The following is a 7,574-nucleotide window of genomic DNA, read 5'->3' as shown; positions in this document are numbered from 1 at the left end:
TATTCCTCCTCTTGAATTCTCTGATTTACTGGTGCTACCTTCCACCTAGCCAGCCCTTCTAGAACTATTCGGGATCAGTGTCTCCCTCTCCAACCTGATTCCTCCATACCAGCTAGCCCTGCCCCGTGGTCCCTCAATCACCTCAGTACAATAGCCTGACAACTGGTCTTCCTATTGCAGGTTTTTTTTTTTTTTATTCCTATTGCAGTCTTGACCTCACTGAAATTCATTCTCCATTCCAGTGCTGCTAGAGGGCCTTAGAAACTCCCCTAAATAAAGCCTCAGTCTCCCATTTAATACAGCCATATACTGAGGAGCACAGAAGGGAGTATGGATTGTAACTTATGCTTGAGCAAAGAGCTCCAAGGCTCCTATGTCCTGTATTTGCAATAAGAAAAGGGAATTATACTCAAAGTCACTTTTCCTTGAGAGTTCTGCTTGCTTACTTCCTTTTTAAAAATGTGTTTATGTGTCAGTTTTGTATCAGTTTTCTATTTCTGCAAGGACAAATTACTGTGAACTTCGAGGCTTAAAACAACACCCATTTATTCCATGGCTCAGAGGTCTGGGCCCAATGGGGCTCAGCTGGGTCCTCTGCTGAAGACCTCGCAAGGCTGAAATCGGGTTGTCAGCTGGGCTGGACTCTTCTCGGGAGGTGCTAGAGAATGTTTAGCTTCCAGGCTCCTTCAGGTTGTTCGTAGAATTCAGTTCCTTGAGGTTGGAGTTCCCCATTTCCTTGCTAGCAGTCAGCTGGGGGCCAGTCTTTGCTTGTATAGCTGCCCATGTCCCTTCTCATGCTATCTACGTGGTTCCCCCCAGCACTGGTAGATCCAGTGCATCTCATGCTTTAGATCTCTCTGCATTTCCCTTCTGCTACAGTCTTTCTTCCCCCTGCTGGAGAAAGTTCACTGCTTTTACGGGCTCATGCAATTAGATGGGGCCCGCCCAGATAGTCCTGGCTAATCTCCTGATCTTAAAATCTGTAGCCTTACAGCTGCAGAGTCCCTTTTGCCATTTAATATAGCATATTCAAAGTCTGCAGGCATTAGGGTGTCGACGACTTTGGGGGACCATTCTGCCTACCACAGTCTATGAAGAGAACAGAGAAACTTGTCCAAGGTAAGATAATTGTATTTTGTCTAGAGCTCGCTATGGGCCCTCAATTTTCACCTTAATGTGATGGAGGAGTGAGAGATGCTTTCCCCTCCAGAATACTTAACTCCACTATGCTGGCGAAGGCTTGGCTACAGCTTCCTCTGTGGTCTACCTTCTCTGCCACATAAACTTCTCCTAAACTAGTTTGGGGCTGTGTCTGTTGATAGCTGCAGACTCCCACCTTTGGGCAGATGACCCAGTCTCTGTTTGGTCTACAATATTTAGAATGGCAGCTAATTGGTTAAAAAGGAAACATGAAACCTCAGCCAGCCCCAGTCTCTTGGTGTCTTTCTGCTTTGGTTTTTTGGGGGGTTTTTTGTGTGTGTTTTTAATTGAAGTATAGTTGATTTACAGTGTTGTGTTAATTTCTGCTGTACAGCAGAGTGATTCAGTTATATATACATTCTTTTTCATATTCTTTTCCATTATGGTTTATCCCAGGATACTGAATATAGTTCCCTGTGCTCTACAGTAGGACCTTGTTGCTTATCCGTTCTATATATACTAGTTTGCGTCTGCTAATCCCAAACTCCCAATCCTTCCCTCCCACACCCTCCCTCCCCCTTGGCAATCCCAAGTCTGTTCTCTCTGTCTGCCAGAATGCCAGAGTCACCTATCTGAAATACAGAAAACACGTTTTCTTTCCTGGTTAAAGTTCTCTTCTGCTGCCTGGTCCCCACTCATGGATGGAGGCTCCATCTTGGGGGGCAACACATTGAGCTCGGGGCCCTGGTAATGAGGCACTGGTTCCACACCCGGAGAGCAAGCCGAGGGGACCTCAGGCCACGGCCCCCAGCCCTCCACCAAGTGCTCAGCTCTTAGGAAGGGTGTCACCCCAAGAGAAGCTTCTATTGTCCCCAGAACATTCACTCCCAAGTCTTTCTGTGGACGTATTGTTTCATTTCTCTTGGATGGATACCTACAAGTGAAATTGCTCAGTCATGTGGTAACTGTACATTTAACTTTTTTTTAAACCCTATTTTATTCTGTGTATATTTCTAGATCTAATTCTGAGACATATACTAGTTAGATAGTAATGCTTTTGAATGTACAGTTTCAAACTTTTAAGAAAATGCCAGGGTTTTTTTTTTTCCAAATTGGTTGTACCATTTTACATTCCTACCAGCAAGCACTGTATCAGAATTTCAATCCTTCCACATCCTCAACAACCTTGAATTATTAATCTTTTAAAAGTTAGTGTGTAGTGGTATCTTATTGTGATTTTAATTTGCATTTGTCTGATGTCTGTTGATGTTGAACTTGTTATCATGTGCTTATTGGCCACTGGTATATTGTCTTTTGTAGAGTTTTAATCTTTTGCCCATTTTTAATTGGCTTGTTTTTCTTATTGTTATTAAATTGGAAGCATTCTTTATACATCTAGATACAAGTCCTTTTTCAGATATGTTTCACGAATATTTTCTTCCATTATGTGACAGCAAATCATATGGAGTGCTTAGGGCAAGAATAAGCTTGGGTATAAATCAATTTAAATTAAGAGTGTAAACTAAATAACAGTACAGAAGGCAACTGTGAAGTTGATAAATGAATGACTAACATTCTAGGAAGAGAACTCTGGTGATAGCTTGGGGAGAACATTCTGGAAGGGACAGGTCTGAGAGGCGGGCAGCTAATGACAAATAGGGCCATAATGAGACATCTTTAATTCCGGTACAATGGCAAACACATTAAATAATGCAAATCATCACTGTAGCCGTGGAGGCAAATACAAACCACACAGGCTTTGTGTAAGCTTGGCTCTTTGGGAGGAACAACCATTTCCATGTTGCAGTACATTTTGTCCATATGTCTCTTAGCAACTGGACACTTGGAGATAAATCTGAAAATGATGCTGGCAAACTCTCTTCCTCGAATTTGAAGAGCTTATGTTCTGACTCAGGATTTTCTAATTAGCCATCTCAACCCGTGGTGATCAGAATGGTGAGGGAAGTGTTTTTATTGTAGTGTCTGCTGAGGCGGCCTGTGTGGACTTCATTACAATTCTATTTCCTCTCATTTCTAACATGCTGAGAAACGCAGTTATTTGTGTTCGGTACAAATCACTCTGGCTCCTAAACATGTCTAAGGGAGAAGCTGCTGAAATTCTGACTGAAATAAATTCAGGTGTTTTGTTATGCTGAGGATTTCTCACTTTCTGAGCAAGTTACTATTTTACTAATATAAGAATTGTCACAAGGCAAGTCTCAGGATAGCCACATTCTTGCACAGTTTAGAGAAAAAAGATCACAGAAATCATTATACATCTAGATTTTCCTCATTGCCTTTCACATATTGTCTGGTGTATTTTAATATATATACTTTCATATTTTAAAATCTTGAATTAATTGTTCTAAACCTTCAGTGAGATGGGAATTCTGTGCAGTAAACCATTAGAAGAAGGGGCATTCTCCCTCACCCAGTTAGGAAGTGGCAAAGGCAACCAAGTACAGGGTTCCCGGTACTTACTGCGGTTTCAGGAAAAGCACAATACTGGTCAGATTAGAAAGTAACACGTGAAGATACCACCTGCTCACTCAGTAATGAAGCCGTGGAGGTTGGCCCCTTTGTGCTGGACCGGCTGTGGAAAAACTGCTGTTTCCCTGGCACCCCACCGTCCCGGCTTGGGCACAGAGGAAGGCCTTACCTGTGTGTGCCGCACAGGTGTTCTGTGAGATGGAGGACCATGTTCTTGTGGGAGCTGTTTTCACCCCTAAACATTCTCCATTTTGTCCTCTTGGTCATGACATCTTAAACAATAATAGCTAATATTTATATAGTTGGCAAACCAATTCCAACAGTGCTGCAGGGGATGCTGGTAAAACGTTTAACAACCAGCTCTTAGAAAAATAAATAAATAAAGCCCTGATTTATAGAATTTGTCCATTTTTGTGGTTTAAGTCCTTTTGCTGCTGTTACTGACCAGGATTCTTAGCCTCCTTAATCAATAGAAATTGATAAGAGGCCAGACAAGAAATTCAGGCAAAGCTTTACTGGGCTTCCTGCTGCAGCAGGGGAGAGCGAGAACAAGCCACAGTTTCACTGGTTTGAGCCCCGAGGCAGGGGCTGAGCTGGTTCCTTATATGGGGTGAGGGTAGGGCTGTGTCCAGGGGTCTGGCTGGAGGGGTGGCTTAGATGCTTTACCCACTTCTTTGGTGGTGTTGAGTGCAGGGGGCGTGCGCAGTGTCCTGCTTTTGTTCCTGGCTCTTCAGAAGTGGCAGTTGATTTTTTTTTTGGTCTTTTTGTATCTTGTTGTCCATAACGTGCCCCAACTGCACATGCACACAGTTGCTTTTAGTCCCTTATAGTTTCTTTGTATTTTGTTGCTTGGGGAGATGTTTGCCCAGGTGCAAGCACTGCAGCAAAGGGTCCCAGGTCCCAGCCTGTCTCACTATGGCCAATTTCAACGTGAGGTGACTGAATGTGGAGTTGGGAAGGGATGGGCACTGTTGGCTCTGCCCCATGGGTAACCATCTCAGGTTATGGACCAGGCAGGGTGCAAGAACTTCTGACATGCTTTCACTTAGCACCCTCAGACAAACTCAACGAGGAAGGCATTAAATACTCTGTTTTTTCGATGAGGCTTAAAGAAGCTAAGTGATGGGTCAGAAAGTGGTAGAACCGGGACTGGAATGCAGTTGCTTTGATTAACTCGCCCAAGGTCACACGCTGGTGGGAGCTGTCGCGTGGCCTCAGAGCCAGGGGTGCCAATAGGGAGTGCTCGCTTCTCCCCAGAGAGCCCTCTGAATTTTGTTTTCTATTTCATGACATTAGAAAGCTCCACGTTATGGTCAGGTCTAGAGATTGCCAGAAGCACCCTTATTTCATCTACCCTGGTTTAAAAGTTACTCCGAGGTAAGACAGAAAAACAAGGGCTGACCTGGGTGGGGCAGAAGAGTGAGTGTGGAAAAGGCTCTGTCCCCGATTAGCTAGGTGGCTTTGGGAAATCGACTTCCTCTGTTGGTGCCCTGTTTTTCTCATACATACAGTGGGGATGATAGGTGCCTGAAGCAGAGGACATACTTAATACATATTAGCCACTAATACTATCTCCGAATGTTCTGGGTTTTTATATATTTGATGGAACGAAGGAGCTGACCTTTTTGGAGGAAAGATCACAAGTTCTTTGTAAGTCCAAAAACATAGGGAGTAATTAACAGGCAATTTACCAACCATTTCTATTTCTCACACCAGCTTTGTGTTATGAATCCTTATAGACACATTTCAGAGTTTTGACCAATATGAGGATTGATATATATAGGTGAGTAATAAAGTAATTTGATGCCAGTGCGTCCTTATCTTTTTAATAAAAATCAAATATTTCAGACATATAAAAAGGTGGAGAGAAACTGTCAGGAACAGGCAAGTATTGCCCACCTAACCTGAGAAGCAAAGCACTTAGATATTGATGAAGACTCCTAGGGACCCTTCCATGATGCCATTTTCCTCGAGATCACTCCCAGGGTTACCATTATCCTGCGTTTTGTGTTTATCTTTCCCTTGCATGTTTCTTATACTTTATCCTCTGTATGTGGCCCTAAACAATATCCCCATGCAAAATACAGAATTATCTTTTATGTTTTTAAACTTTGTATGAATGATATTATATATGGTCTTCTGCTCCTTGCTTTGTTTTAATGGCATGGTTTGAGGGATAAATCCGTGTTAATACATGTAGCACTAGTTCCTTCGTGATATAGTATTCCAATATTATATGAATATATAACATTAAAAAATTAATTCTCCTATTGATGGACATTGAAATTATTTCCACTTTTTAAACCATCTCCAAATGGTTAATATTCTTGTACATGTCTCCTTGTGCATATATGTGAGAATTTTCTCTGGAATTTATACCTAGGAGTAGAATTTTTAGGTCACAGATGTGTGTACCTTCCATTTTACTCGAGAAAAAAACCTCTATTTGCAAAATTGGTTGTGTCAGTTTCCTCGGTCACTACCAGTGTATTAGATTTCTCATACATTCATATCCTTAAAATGCTTTTTATTGTTTGACTTTAGAAATATTCCAGATCTAATGGATATGGAGTGGTCTCAGTGCATCCCCTGATGTGTTGGGCATTTACATGTTTTCTCTCAGATCTTTCCTTTCTCCTATCCTGGAGGGAGCCCATCTCTAAAAGGACAGTTGCCAGGGTCCCTTGCCTTCTGGCTTCCATTTTCATTCAGCTAATGTGAAGCACTGGTGGAAGGTTAAATGGGAGAAGCCAAGGTCTTTTTCCCCATCCACTCTGCCTCCAATGGGGTCTCCATGGCCCCAGCTCAACTTGGCCAGCCCCTGCCATGGCTCTGACTCAGCTGGATGGCCCCTTCTCCACTCAGGGCCTGCTGGGAAGCCCCAGGTCCTGGATTCTGAAAACACCATGTCTTCTCTTTCCTTTCCAGCCTAGGGGTTCCTGCAGTTATGTCTCTTGGTTGCCTTGCCTTTTGGGTTTCCAAAGTCTCTGAATTAAATTTCCTCTGAATTGAAAGACTGGGTATGAATGTTGCTTTCCAGTCTGAACCCAGCTGATACATCTAACCCAAGTGGGATTGAGCTTTTCTTTTTCTTTCTTCTTCCCTCCATTCCTCTTTCCCTCTCTTCCTTTTTCTTCTGCCATTTAGATCGTGTCTGCTGTAAATTAACTGCACGTGTCTTTGTGTATTTTTCTATAGGGTTTTTTTTTCTTATTGATTTACAAGAATTCCTATAAAATTCTGAATGTAAATGAGTTGCAAATGTTGTATCCTGGTCTGTGGCTTGTTTTTTCACTTTTTAAGTGATGAATTTTAATGCTCAGGAATGTCTATTTTAAATGTAATCAGATGTATCAAGCTTTCCCTTTGTGGCTTGTGATTTTCACATCATTTAAGAATCCTTTCCTACCCGGGAGTTAAAAAGACATACTACTGTTTTTTGTTTTGCACTTTTCTAATTTTTGCTTTTCACATTTCACATTCACATCTTTGTTTTTCATGTGTCAGGTATTTAGTTCACCTGAAATTAATGTTCATATATGGTGTGGTGTACAGGTCTGATTATTTCTTTCATATGGGTAACCAGTTGTCCTAGAATCAGCAGCGTGCTGCAGCTACCTCGTACCAGCTCATGAAAGTTCATTGTTAATTCTCAGGCATCGCGTTAGCTGGTTGTTAAACACATTGCTAGCTCATATGGGCCACGGCAGGAATTTTTATACCACAGTTATGGGCAAACGCTACAAATCAACTCCCTCTCCAACCCCTGGGGAACCATACTAGCATGCCCACTGCACAGAACTCTCTATCAAGAACCTTGTTGCACAGTGCAGTTTTTCAAATTGAAGGTTACAACTCTGTAGCGCTTATGGAATCAACTGTATGGGTTGCAACAATTTTGTGTGTGTGTGTTTTAAATAAAACAGGGCTGAATAGAAAAATAC

The sequence above is a fragment of the Balaenoptera acutorostrata genome, chromosome 14 (genome assembly GCF_949987535.1).
Source record: "Balaenoptera acutorostrata chromosome 14, mBalAcu1.1, whole genome shotgun sequence".
In the NCBI taxonomy this organism is placed as follows: Eukaryota; Metazoa; Chordata; class Mammalia; order Artiodactyla; family Balaenopteridae; genus Balaenoptera; species Balaenoptera acutorostrata.
This window is presented reverse-complemented; position numbering follows the sequence as displayed.